Below are 14,675 nucleotides of genomic sequence, written 5' to 3' on the forward strand. Positions count from 1 at the left end.
ACGTCATTTGCACATTCTACTTTTTGTATGTGTTTTAGTAATGCAGATTGTTGTTTTTTTATACTGGTTTTAAAGTGTCTAGTTTGTATAATGCATACATTGAATGGTTCTGATTTAATTTTTGCAGAGTTTACTCAACATATATATATATATAATTTGTATGTAAACCTTTTTATCAAGTACAGCACCATGGAATCAATGGTAATAATAGTAATAATAAATACTTATGTTGGAACCTTTAAACCCCAAAAACTTGTTTTACACTAATTATATAATCCTATTGAGAACTTAGCCCATGTAAAAATTATACCTACTGTATAGATTTCAGTGCTTTAATTTTTCAGAAATAAAGTTAATTTAATTTGCAAATGAGGGCTCCTGTGTTCACCCCTAGTGTGCCCAAGGGCTCAGTACACAGTTTGTTTGCTCCTGGACAGAACATGTGAAACCAAGCCAAGGTGCACATAGTCTGTTTCTGGTCTTATCTATTGATGGACATGCACATTACGCACCTGACGGCCAAACTGCTGTCTTTCCAAATCATCCAATAATCATTCATACTTGGCCTAAGCAGATAGAGGCGCATAAGCCACTGACAGACACATTTACTGTGGTTTTTCTACCTGTGAACTAAAGTATTGCTATGTTGAAAGCCACCTGTGTAAACCATTTATTAATAGGGAGGAGTGTAGCAGTCTTATACTTTAGACAGTTGGCTGATCTTGCAAAAAATGTATTCTTATCCTAAAGATATGTTAAGTTTTCATTATTGTCATCAGTCAACCTGTCTACTGAATACAGATAGGTAGTTTAATTATTGCTGTCCTTCTCTAGTGCCAGCCCGATGCGCACTAGGCCCCACAATGTCATGACGTCACAATATGCCTAGTGACTATGCTTCACACAACGTCATGACGTGACAGGTAGAGTTGAGCGAAACTGGTCAAAAAATTTCAAAAGTCGCCGACTTTTGGTAAAGTCGAGTTTCACAAAACGAAACCCGACCCTAGGGTGAGGTCGGCCACGAGCTCGGCGACTTTAGCGCCAAAGTCGCGTTTCAAAAGTTTGTTTTCCGCCCTTTTTTAGCCAATCAGGATCCACGAACACTTTGGGCAACGTGATGACATAGGCATGGGTCACCACCATCTTTGAGAAGGGCATGCAAGTGATTGGCTTGCTTTGGGGGGCGTCACAGGGGGTATAAAAGGGAGCGCACGCCGACCGCCATGTTACTCATGCTGATCTCAGAATAGGGAGAGCTGCTGCTGCTGCTGATTCTGTTATGCAGGGAAGAAGACACGAAAAACTGCTTCTGCTGCTAGCGATTTTGCCTGTACAACACACCAGTTACTGTGCAGTGCAAGGGGAGGCTATATTTTGCTAAATCAGCTTTGTTTGTTGTTAGGCTGTCTTATAAGGCTTCCTGATAGCTGCATTGCTGTTTTCCCACTGCTCTGCAAACTGCTTTTTTAAAAGCAATCCAAATTTTTTTTTTTGTCCTGGTGAGGTACTGAGCGTGCATTTTTTCACACCATACAGCGGTGTACGCTCCTCACACAGTACCGTGTAAAGGCTGTTATCACGGCCACAGTGAAGCTAACTGTGTGTGACTCTGTAAGGATAAGTCGAGGACATGTTCCGTTCTTACCGACCTCCACCTTCTAGTTTTGTCTGGTTTTCAAACAGTTAAGTATATTTGCTGTTTGATCACATTCAAAACTATAGAGAGACAGCGTGTGTCAGTCCGTATACTTAAAAAACACGGAGCTTGACAATTTTACGGACACCGGACAGCGGTGTACGTGCATGCTGCTCTCTCAGTACCATGTAACGGCTGTTATCACGGCCACAGGGAAGCTATCTGTGTGTGACTCTGTAAGGATAAGTCGAGGACATGTTCCGTTCTTACAGACCTCCACCTTCTAGTTTTGTCTGGTTTTCAAACAGTTAAGTATATTTGCTGTTTGATCACATTCAAAACTATAGAGAGACAGCGTGTGTCAGTCCGTATACTTAAAAAACATGGAGCTTGACAATTTTATGGACACCGGACAGCGGTGTACGTGCACGCTCCTCTCTCAGTACCGTGTAATGGCTGTTATCACGGCCACAGTGAATCTATCTGTGTGTGACCCTGTAAAGATAATGTTATGGATGGCGGAACGCACCAAATATAAATAATAGTAGGTGCGTTCGATGCCCGGGGTCCACCGTGCGGTAGGTGACAAGACTGCTGCTGGACAATGGCAGATGCACCTAGTAGGTGCGGTACTGCGCTTGGGTTAACGTCACCTGAACGCTAAGAGCGGCTCCGTAAAAACAGAGTCGCTTGGCGAACACTAAAGCAAAGGCGCGGGCCCTGTGGGCGTCACAGAGGCCTGCGTGTGGCGTCACAGCCGCGAACACCAATAGCTGCTGTTACTACAGCGCAGCGGCAGAAAAAGCCGCAAGCGTCAGCGCTAAGGACCGGGCGCCGACGGATGCTAGTGTAGGCGTGGAGCAAGTGGCTTGTAACTTGCCACAACCCTGGAGCTGACTACACACACTCAGTCACCACTCGTAATATCAGAGGGTAGGGGTTTCATAATGAGTCAGACACCTGTCCATGCATCCATCACCATACACACACAGAATAATATGCTACACTAGCGCATGACCGAGCCGCCATGCAGGCTTTTTATAGCCATGCGCTTCCGTGACCTTCCAGTACTTTGGGAAGGACCAATCAGATCCGACATAGGACCTGCACATGTGACCCCTGCTCTCCACTGAGAGGACAAGTTGCGGGCATGCCCAGTAGCACGGCACGAGGACTTAGCCTCTGGAGCAGTTCCCTGCAAAGCAGGTTGCGCTACCATTGCTGCACCAGAGGTGGCAGCAACATCCAGGCTCACAGAACGAGTCTGAGGGAAATGTCTGGCTTGCTGTGATTGTTGAGCAGGAGTCTGAGCGGTCGGAGGAGAATCAGAGACCGCAGGATGTCTGGCTCTGGATTCCCGCTGTGCAGTGCCAGGAATCCGACGCCTAACATCGCCCCCCCTCTGAGCCTCACTGCGATCAGGAGCAGTGCATGAATGTTTTCCACCGGCTCCCAGGTCCGAGCCTTGGGCCCATGACCCTTCCAGTCCACCAAATAAAATTTTTTGCCACGGACAAACCTGCGCCCCACGATGGCATTAACCTCAAACTCATCAGACGATAAGTCTGATGACCCGGCAGATGACTCAGAAAACTGGACCATGTGAACTGGTTTGAGGAGGGACACATGGAACACGTCCGAAATGGCCAAATGTGGAGGAAGAGCCAGGCGGTAGACCACCGAGCTAAGTCGCTCGAGGACCTTGAATGGTCCAATGTATCGCAGTGCGAACTTGGGAGACTCGACCCGCAGTTTAATGTTTCGGGTGGAGAGCCATACCAAGTCGCCAGGGGAGAAGCTTGGAGCGGGCCACCGATGCGTGTCGGCGGATGCCCTCATCCTTTCCTTAGATGCTCGGATAGCATCCTGAGTGCGATCCCAAATGTCCCGGGCCTCCACTGCCCAGCCTGCCACCCTGGAGTCGGTGGAGGACACTGGCATCGGGACAGGGACGCGTGGATGTTGACCATAGTTTAGGAGAAAGGGCGTCTGACCAGTGGAATCAGCCACCGCATTGTTTAGGGCAAATTCGGCCCAAGGTAGCAAGGATGCCCAGTCATCCTGCCTGGCAGAGACAAAATGCCGTAAATAGGTGACCAAGGTCTGATTGGCTCTCTCGACCAAGCCATTCGTCTCGGGGTGGTAAGCGGAGGATAGATTTAGCTCGATGCTAAGTAAACTGCAGAGCTCCCTCCAAAACCGAGACGCAAACTGGGGACCGCGGTCACTCACGATTTTGTCCGGCATGCCATGTAGACGGAATACGTGCTTAATGAACAAGGTGGCCAGACCTCGAGCGGAAGGCAGGCGTGCGAGTGGCACCAGATGCACCATTTTGGAAAAATGGTCGGTGACCACCCAGATGACCGTACTGCCACCAGACTTGGGCAGGCCAACTATGAAATCCATGCCAACCATCTCCCAAGGTCTATCCGCCACTGGCAGGGGAAACAACAGCCCCGCCGACCTCTGTCTAGAGGGTCTGTTCCGAGCACACGAAACACATGCTTGCACGTATTCCTTGACATCTCGAGCCATATGTGGCCACCAATATGACCTTGCCAGGAGTTCGGTGGTCCGTTTAATACCAAAATGGCCACCCACCCTGGAGGCATGTGCCCAGACGAGGACCTACGGCAGTAGCTGAGGAGGCACCAAGGTCTTGCCCGGTGGTACCGACTCGAGAGCAACTGGAGCCACGGTCGTAAAACTCTCCGGCGGGAGAATTAACCGAGGCTCAGCTTCTCCTTCCTCCACTGAGACCACTGAACGTGAGAGAGCATCCGCCCGGACGTTCTTCTCTCCAGAGAGGTAGTGGAGGGTGAAGCGGAATCGGGAAAAGAAGAGCGACCACCTGGCCTGACGGGAATTCAGGCGTTTGGGCCGTCTGTAGATAGACCAGGTTTTTATGGTCCGTATATACCTGAAAGCGAAACCGGGCTCCCTCCAGGAGATGTCTCCACTCAGAAAAAGCCAACTTCATGGCTAGCAGCTCCCTGTCGCCGATGGAGTAATTTTTCTCCGCCGGTGAGAAGGTCTTGGAATAGAAGAAGCAGGGATGCTTCCGACCTTGAGCATCCTTTTGATAAAGGACTGCTCCTGCACCGACGGAAGAAGCGTCTACCTCAAGGATAAACGGCTTATCCACATCGGGACGATGTAATATGGGAGCGCCAGCAAAATGTGATTTTATAGCCGAGAAGGCCTTGGAGACCTGTTCTGACCAAGCATTGGGGTTAGCTCCTTTCTTGGTGAGAGCAACCAAAGGAGCCACCAGTGTGGAAAAGTGTAGTATGAACTGGCGGTAGTAATTCACGAACCCCAAAAAGCGCTGCACCGCTTTGAGGGAATGGGGTTCCTGCCAGTCCATTACCGCTTGTAGTTTGGCAGGATCCATGGCCAGTCCCTGGGCCGAGATGATATAGCCCAGGAACGGCAAGGACTCCTGCTCAAACTGGCACTTCTCCAGCTTGGCAAATAGTGAGTTCGCCCGCAGACGGTCGAAGACCCTGCAGACGTCTCTCCGGTGGGTGGTCAAATCTGGCGAAAAGATGAGTATGTCATCCAGATAGACCACCACCGAGGTAGAGAGCATGTTGCGGAAGATGTCGTTGACAAAATCTTGGAAGACAGCTGGCGCATTACAAAGGCCAAAGGGCATAACCAGGTATTCATAATGGCCATCCCTGGTATTAAAAGCTGTCTTCCATTCGTCTCCTTCGCGAATGCGGATCAGGTTGTATGCACCCCGCATATCTAATTTAGTAAAGATCCGGGCCCCCCGCAACCTGTCAAATAACTCCGATATCAACGGTAGGGGGTATTTGTTTTTAACCATGATAGCATTGAGACCTCGGTAGTCAATGCAGGGGCGTAACTCTCCGTTCTTCTTCTGTACGAAGAAGAACCCTGCACCAGCCGGTGACACAGATTTTCTGATGAAACCCCTAGCCAGGTTCTCCTGGATATATTGGGACATAGCCTCCGTCTCAGGGAGTGATAACGGGTAAACACAGCCTCGGGGAGGCTCTGTGCCTGGCAGGAGATCAATCGGGCAATCATAGGAACGGTGCGGCAGGAGCGTCTCCGCAGACTTCTTAGAGAAGACGTCCGCGTACTGGTGGTAGGGTTTGGGGAGCACGGAGAGATCCGCAGGCACTTCAGTGGAAGCAACCTGAACGCTGCCCCTCAGGCACCTTCCCTCACAGTCCTTGCCCCAGCTCAGTATCCTCCCCGAAGCCCAGTCAATATGAGGGGAGAGGCAACGAAGCCAGGGAACTCCGAGGAGCACCTGATCGATGCCATTGGGCATAATAAGCAGGGACAGAGTCTCCTGATGTGAGGGTGAAATAGAGAGTCCGAGTGGGGCTGTCTGAAGGGTCACCTGAGACGGTAACGGTGCCCCATTTACCACCCTAATGGTCAGAGGTTGGGAGAGTAACACCAGAGGGATAGCGTGTCTCTGGGCAAAGGTCGAGGACATAAAGTTCCCCTCGGCCCCAGAATCCAGGGTGACCTCTGTCTCCCAGGTGGAGGACCCACTATCTAAAGTATCCCGGAACACCGGTTTGGGTGAAAAGGGTCCCACCTTGGATTGACCACCACCTACGGCCACTGAACGTGGTCGTCTTTTCAGCTGCTGAGGGCATGTGCCAGCCGAGTGGCCAAACTGTCGGCACTGATAGCAGCGCACAGAGCTTCGCATCGGACGCGACTTAGTGCCGGTGCGAGACACCTCCATAGGCTCAGAGGAAGGGAGCTCCTGTGCGGGATATATCAGCGGCTCGGTAAAGGTGGGAGCCAAATTAACCCTACGTCTGGATTGGGTTCATTCCAACCCGCGCTCCATGAAGCGGAGATCAATGCGGGTGGAAACGGCGATTAACTCCTCCAGACTTGTGGGAATTTCCCTAGTAGCTAGAGCATCTTTTACGTTCTCAGCCAGGCCTCTCCAAAACACCGGGACCAACACTTTGTCCGGCCACTCTAACTCGGAAGCCAGTGTCCGAAACCGGACAGCATGATGGCTAACCGAAAGTGACCCTTGTGTTAAGGATAACAGTTGGAGGGCCATATCGTGTGTGACCCGTGGTCCCAAGAAGACTTGCTTCAGAGCCGCGAGGAACTGAGCAGCTCCCTGTACCATGGGATCATCACGTTCCCACAATGGCGTGGCCCACTGTAATGCCCGGCCAGACAACAGGGAGACAATAAATCCCACCTTAGCCCGCTCTGTAGGAAACCGTGCAGCCAGCAACTCCAGCTGAATGGAGCACTGACTAAAGAATCCCCTACAGGAGGCACTATCACCCGAAAACTTATCGGGGAGCGGGAGGCGAGACATTGTCGGCAAGGGCAAAAGTGTGGGCACACGTGAGACAGCCTCAGCGACTGTCTGAGCAGCAGCGAGCGCAGCATTCGCAGCTGAGTTGGTGCTCTCAATAGCCACCAACCTGCTCTCCAGCTGCCGAATGTAGCGCTGCAGCTGCTGCACGTCTGCCATTGCCAGCCAGACCCTGGCGCTAGTGTAATGTTATGGACAGCGGAACGCACCAAATATAAATAATAGTAGGTGCATTCGCCGCCCGGGGTCCACCGTGCGGTAGGTGACAAGACTGCTGCTGGACAATGGCAGATGCACCTAGTAGGTGCGGTACTGCGCTTGGGTTAACGTCACCCGAACAGTAAGAGCGGCTCCATAAAAACACAGAGTCGCTTGGCGAACACTAAAGCAAAGGCGTGGGCCCTGTTAGCGTCACAGAGGCCTGCATGTGGCGTCACAGCCGCGAACACCAATAGCTGCTGTTACTACAGCGCAGCGGCAGAGAAAGCCGCAAGCGTCGGCGCCAAGGACCGGGCGCCGACGGACGCTAGTGTAGGCGTGGAGCAAGTGGCTTGTAACTTGCCACAACCCTGGAGCTGACTACACACACTCAGTCACCACTCGTAATATCAGAGGGTAGGGGTTTCATAATGAGTCAGACACCAGTCCATGCATCCATCACCATACACACACAGAATAATATGCTACACTAGCGCATGGCCGAGCCGCCATGCGGGCTTTTTATAGCCATGCGCTTCCGTGACCTTCCAGTACTTTGGGAAGGACCAATCAGATCTGACATAGGACCTGCACATGTGACCCCTGCTCTCCACTGAGAGGACAAGTTGCGGGCATGCCCAGTAGCACGGCACGAGGACTTAGCCTCTGGAGCAGTTCCCTGCAAAGCAGGTTGCGCTACCATTGCTGCACCAGAGGTGGCAGCCACATCCAGGCTCACAGAACGAGTCTGAGGGAAATGCCTGGCTCACTGTGATTGCTGAGCAGGAGTCTGAGCAGGTCGGAGGAGAATGAGAGACCGCAGGATGTCTGGCTCTGGATTCCCGCTGTGCAGTGCCAGGAATCTGACGCCTAACAGATAAGTCGAGGACTTGTTCTGTTCTTATAGACCTACACTCTAGGGAGATTCCTATTCTGCCCAATTCTATATACACCTTGCAGTTTGTCATACACTAGCCAATTTCTGCCTGTGACATAGCGGTGTGATATTCACTGGGCCTCACACAATCCAACAGTGTCCACAAGTGTGTTCAGAAATTCTACATCTCCCCTGTCCTATAGTGACTTTGTTCACACCTACGACATTGAGCCTGTGACATAGCGGTGTGATATTCACTGGTCCTCACACAATCCAACAGTATCCATAAGTGTGTTCAGAAATTCTACATCTCCCCTGTCCTATAGAGACATTTTTCACACCTACGACATTGAGCCTGTGACATAGCGGTGTGATATTCACTGGGCCTCACACAATCCAACAGTGTCCACAAGTGTGTTCAGAAATTCTACATCTCCCCTGTCCTATAGTGACATTTTTCACACCTGCGACATTGAGCCTGTGACATAGCGGTGCGATATTCACTGGGCCTCACACAATCCAACAGTGTCCATAAGTGTGTTCAGAAATTCTACATCTCCCCTGTCCTATAGAGACATTTTTCACACCTACGACATTGAGCCTGTGACATAGCGGTGTGATATTCACTGGGCCTCACACAATCCAACAGTGTCCACAAGTGTGTTCAGAAATTCTACATCTCCCCTGTCCTATAGTGACATTTTTCACACCTACAACATTGAGCCTGTGACATAGCGGTGTGATATTCACTGGGCCTCACACAATCCAACAGTGTCCACAAGTGTGTTCAGAAATTCTACATCTCCCCTGTCCTATAGTGACATTTTTCACACCTGCGACATTGAGACTGTGACATAGCGGTGTGATATTCACTGGGCCTCACACAATCCAACAGTGTCCACAAGTGTGTTCAGAAATTCTACATCTCCCCTGTCCTATATACACCTTGTACCTTGTTTTACATTACTATATAGTTTGTGGGATTTTGTGCACATTTTTACCAAAAATGAGGAAGGCTGGTGGAAGAGGCCGTGGAATTGGGCGGGGGTTGCCAGCTGGTAATGATGGTGTTGGCGGTGGATCTGATGGTAGTGGCAAAAGCAAAATAGGACCAAATGCAGGAGGTGTTGAGCCTGCGTCATCGTCTGGCTCTACAAGGCCTCTAAGGCTTAGTTTTCTAGGAGTTGGCAAACTGCTTTTAAAGCCAGAGCTTCAGGAAAAAGTTTTGGCTTACATTGCTGACTCAGTCTCCAGCTCTATCGCCTCCTCTTCTGAAGTTGTAAAAAATAAAAGCACTGAGTCGTCATTGGAGGCTCATGTTCATGAACCACACTTTTCCTTGTGTCCTTCACCCCAACCAAGATTGAAGGATGACGCAGGCCATACAACTGATTACTCCATGGAGCTGTTTTCACATACCATGCCTGGGTTATCAAGTGAAATGGTGAATTACCCAGGCCAAGATGAATCTGACATGGAGTACACTGATGCACAGCCACTGATAGATGATTCTGCTGGTACATTCACTCAGAGCACTACATTGTCCTAGCAGTGTAATGAGTCAGATTCTGTCCCTGATGAGACTCAGGTGCCCCTTCCCGCATACTATACCACCATACACGGTGACACAGAGGAAGGTGCACATGACATTGAAGAGGAGGTGATGGATGACCCTGTTGTTGACCCAGATTGGCATCCATTGGGGGGAAGAGGGTGCTGCTTCCAATAGCTCAGATGAGGAGGAGGAGCATCCACAGCAGACATCGACATCGCAACAGCTGTAATCAGGCAGTCCCGGAGCACTCCAAAGACAGGTTCCAAAAATCAAAAGAGTTGCTGGACAGCTTGTCCAGACGGTCAAAATAGCACAGCGTGCTAGGCCGCAAAATGTCTTCCAAAGTAGGAAGAGTGCAGTGTGGCACTTTTTTGAACAAAATCCTCATGATCAGGCCAAGGTTATCTGTAAGAAGTGCGCAAAGACCTTTAACCGAGGGAAAAATCTGAAAAATTTGAATACCACTTGCATGCTTAGACATTTAACCAGCATACACTTGCAAGCGTGGACACAACACCAAACCTCAAGTACCTCATGTGCAACTAATCACAAAGAAGGTAGTCAGCAGCGCTACATTGTTTCCAGTTTACCAGTTAGCACAGCAGCAAATGTTGAGGTGTCGTTGCAAGGCCAAAGCAGTCAGGGAATCCCACTGTTATATCAACGAAAGACTGAATCTAGGCCATCAGAAAGAACACCAACTCCATCAACATCATCAACCCTCTCTCAGTCCGCCCTGTCCACTGCTAGTTCCACCATATGCAGCTCTCAAGTTCAGCTCACCCTCCCAGAGACTATGAGTAGGTCAAGAAAGTACTCAGTCTCTCATCCGTGTACACTGGGTTTGAACGCCCACATTGCCAAACTAATCTCGTTAGAGATGATGCAATATCAGTTGGTGGAAAGCGCAGCTTTCCGCGAACTCATAGCCTATGCAGTACCACGCTATGACCTACCCAGTCGCCACTTCTTCTCTCGCAAAGCCATCCCAGCCCTCCACCATCATGTGAAAGACCACATTGTTCATGCACTCAAGCAGTCAGTGAGTGGAAAGGTGCACCTCACAACAGATGCATGGTACAGTCGGCATGGCCAGGGCCGTTACGTGTCCATCACTGCGCACTGGGTTAATGTGGTGGATGCAGGGTCCACAGGGGACAGCGGTGGTGGGACAGTGCTGCCTAGCCCACGGTATAGGAAACAGTTGTCTGTAGGCGTTCGACCCTCCTCCTCCTCCTCCTCCAGAAGCGAAAGCTCATCCACAGAGCGCAGTCGTACGAGCACTCCATCTGCAGCTGCCACTGTTACACACGAGGTGTCCCCCTATCGAGCAGCTAGTGGAAAGCGTCAGCAGGCTGTGTTGCAGATGATGTGTTTGGGCGACAGACACACCGCGGAGGTGCTGGCCGAGTACTTTCAGCGACAAACTGAGTCATGGCTGGGCAGTATACATCTTCAGGCAGGCAAGGTAGTTAGTGATAACGGCCGGAATTTTGTGGCAGCCATAGCCCTTTCAAAACTCAGCCACATACCTTGCTTGGCTCACACCTTGAACCTGGTGGTGCAGTGCTTCCTCAACAATTATCCGGAGTTAACAGCCCTGCTCCAGAAGGTGCGAAGACTGTGCGCGCGCATCCGCCGTTCGCCTGTACACTCCATTCATATGCAGAAGCTGCAGCGATTGCTCCACCTTCCCAACCACCGCCTCATTATCGACATTGCAACAAGGTGGAACTCCACCCTGCACATGGTTGAGCGGCTGTGCGAACAGAGGCAGGCCATAATGCATTTGTGGGAGGATACACGGCCAGGCACTTTGAGAGCAGACATGGAGGTGACAGGTGTGCAGTGGTCGAAGCTGAAAGACCTCTGTAAAGTCCTTCAGTGTTTTGAGGAATGCACACGGCTGGTAAGCGCAGACGACGCCATCCTAAGCATGAGCATCCCAATTATGCGTCTGCTCATGCAAACTTTGACGCACCTTAAGGAGCAGGCGTCTGCAGCCAATGTTGACGAGGAGGAAGAGGAGGAGGGAATCCTTGATGACATTCAGCCATTGTCTGCTCAGGGACCTCTCCTGGACGAGGTGGAGGAAGAAGAGGAGGATGATGATGGGGATGATTACTTAGGGGAGGAGGATGCATCTCGTGGGGCAAGTGAAAATGTTGGCGTGGCAAGGTCTGGTACAGGGTTTGTGCGTGACTGGAGGGATGTGGATTTGCCAGAAAGTGCTCCTCCAACCAGCACTCGCAGTGCATCATTGACACTGGGAACTTTGGCCCACATGTCAGATTATGCCTTGCAGATCCTAAAAAGGGACCCCCGCATTGCCAAAATGATGAACGCTGACGACTACTGGTTGGCCAGCATCCTGGATCCACGCTATAAAGGCAAATTACAAAACATCATGCCACAGGAGAACCTTGACCTAATATTGGCTAATAAACAAGCAACTCTGGTAAACCGGTTGGTTGAGGCATTCCCAGCACACAGCAGCGGTGATGGTTCTCACACGAGCCGTACGGGCCGGGGGCAGCTTGGCAGAGGTGTTCGTGGTGCACACAGCAGAAGTGGCGTTGGAGACAATGGTTTCATGACAATGTTGTGGACTGATTTTTCAAGTACCGCTCACACAACTGGTAATACTGCATCGATGGAAAGTGACAGGAGACAGCAGTTGTCAACTATGGTTACAAACTACTTTTCCTCCCATATCGATGTTCTCCCGCACAGGTCATTCCCCTTTGACTATTGGGCCGCTAAACTGGACACCTGGCCTGAATTGGCACAATATGCCTTACAGGAGCTCGCTTGCCCAGCTGCAAGTGTGCTATCGGAAAGAGTCTTCAGTGCAGCTGGATCAATCCTGACAGAAAAAAAGACCCGTCTGTCAACCCAAAATGTGGATGATCTAACCTTCATTAAAATGAACCATGCATGGGTTTCCAAGGATTTTGTCCCACCTTCCCTTGATGACACATAGGTTGCCAGAAAAACGGCTTGCTTTGATCCTCCTCCTATTCCGCGAACTTGACCTATTTTGCCTTTTGCAGCAGCTGAATGTCCCACATCAACATATGCCACTCTGTAAACTGCCCTAACTGGGCTGCCCCCCCCATGGCCGTGGTCACCAACTAGCGCACGAAACCGTGCGAGTGCCGTTGCCCTGGACAGGTGGGTAGGCCGACTCTTGGGCGCGGGCACTGGCACAGGGTCCCTCACAGTGCAATCAAGTGTCTCTGATGGTGGTGGTGCACACCCGCCGTCAGACACACCGCCGTACTATGAGGCGCCCAGTGCCAGTACCGACGCCCACGAGTGTGCCCCCCTTGCTTGGGCAGGGCCCCAGCATTTGCAATGTTTACCTCTCCCTGCTCCTCCGCTGTGTAGTCTGGGCTGTCAAATCCTTCACTGGGAGTGCCACTACAAATTGATTGAACTGAAAGATGATGGTTAAGATGTAGCTATGCCCTGTCCTGCTGGCCGGGCTCTAGCTCCAGATGATCAATGGCTTCCATTTCTTATTGATGTCGACTCACAATGACATGCAGTGGTGGTTTATCATCAGCTTTCACAGTTTTCCTACTCACAAACGTGTGACATTCCGGCGCACATTTTAAAATGTGCCCTCTCATGCCAATCAAATAGAATCGCCTACGGCCTGTGGTTTCTGTCTTTTGCACTCCAAAGTTAAGTGACAGATCATGATAGCCAGTGAGCACCATGTTTACATCGCTCCCTGTGATAAAAATTTGATTGAGATGAGTAACAGTGATGGAATCAATGGAAGTGCGACACAGCAAGACTTTATTCACAAAAAAATGTTTTCACTGTCTCAACACACAAATTAATTGAGGGTCAGCATCGCCTATGAGAATTGTGACCGAAGTTTTACCCGTGAAAAGTAATTCCTAGATTTCTGCAATCACTAGCCTTTATGTCAGTACATGTATGCATCTCATTTCCTATTGCGGAGAGGCTGGACTGTATTACTGAGACAGAAATATATATGAAGATTTAAAAATAACACCAAAAGTATATAGTTGTGTACGCCTCAAATGCATTTCCTTTTTTCCACTTTTTAGATTGCTGTGTAATCCATACTGAGAACACGGAGATTTTACATGTTTAAACTATGCTATATATACCTGCTATCCAGTGATAAAGTACCCTTTCTCAACTTTGTACAATCTGGTCAAATCCATACTGGGCCTGAGAACATCTGAGTCTGCCTCCTGATCTATAGACATATATTTTTAATGTGTAAACTAGGCTACATATATACGTGTTATCCGGTGAAACTTTACCCTTTATCAACTTTCTACAATGTTGTTGAATCCATACTGGGCCTGAGAACGGCTGCCGAGCTGTTAAGCAAGCTACAGCACCTGTGGTTTGGACACGTAATTTTTCAGGAATGACGGTTAGGCCTAACTCCGGAATTGCGGTTGACCTGAACTTACTGGGAAATCATCGTTCGCGGGGAATAATCTGAATCCCAGATCCCCATCACTAACGGAGTTCAGCAGGTTATCTGCACCTGTAAGCGACAAAAGCTGGTCCTTTCAGTGTAGCGTGCATGCAGTCCTGGACATGTACGGGAATGCTAGATCTGTTATTGCTCGATCTCACGTGCCAGAGCCTCGCTTATCCCTCTAGTAAGCTTGATGCGCACTGCGGGGGCATGCCGGAGTCTCGGTTGTTAACGGAATAAAGCTGAGAAATCGCTAGCACAACTACAAACACACATACCACACCACACACAGAATCGACAAAGCTTTCAAAGTGTGCATCTTTTCTTTAGGTAGCATGGTTGTGGTTTCCCGGGTGGAGTCCAATTAAGCCACAGGCTCCACTCCTGGTGGTGCCCTTTTGGACATTCCTTTAAGGTTCAGCTTTGCAATCATACTGCCCCCGGAAACCAAAAATTTTGCCTTCATGGACGTTGTTTGGAGGTTCGTGGGAATAACGCCTCCCGATCAGCAGTCGGCATATAGGTCGTCCTCCCAGGGCTGTGGGGTACTCGGTACCGGGCCGGTGTCAGTGGGATGTGTCACAGCAG

This window comes from Dendrobates tinctorius, unplaced genomic scaffold (assembly GCF_039654945.1).
Source record: "Dendrobates tinctorius isolate UK_male_01 unplaced genomic scaffold, ASM3965494v1 ptg000230l, whole genome shotgun sequence".
NCBI lineage: Eukaryota > Metazoa > Chordata > Amphibia > Anura > Dendrobatidae > Dendrobates > Dendrobates tinctorius.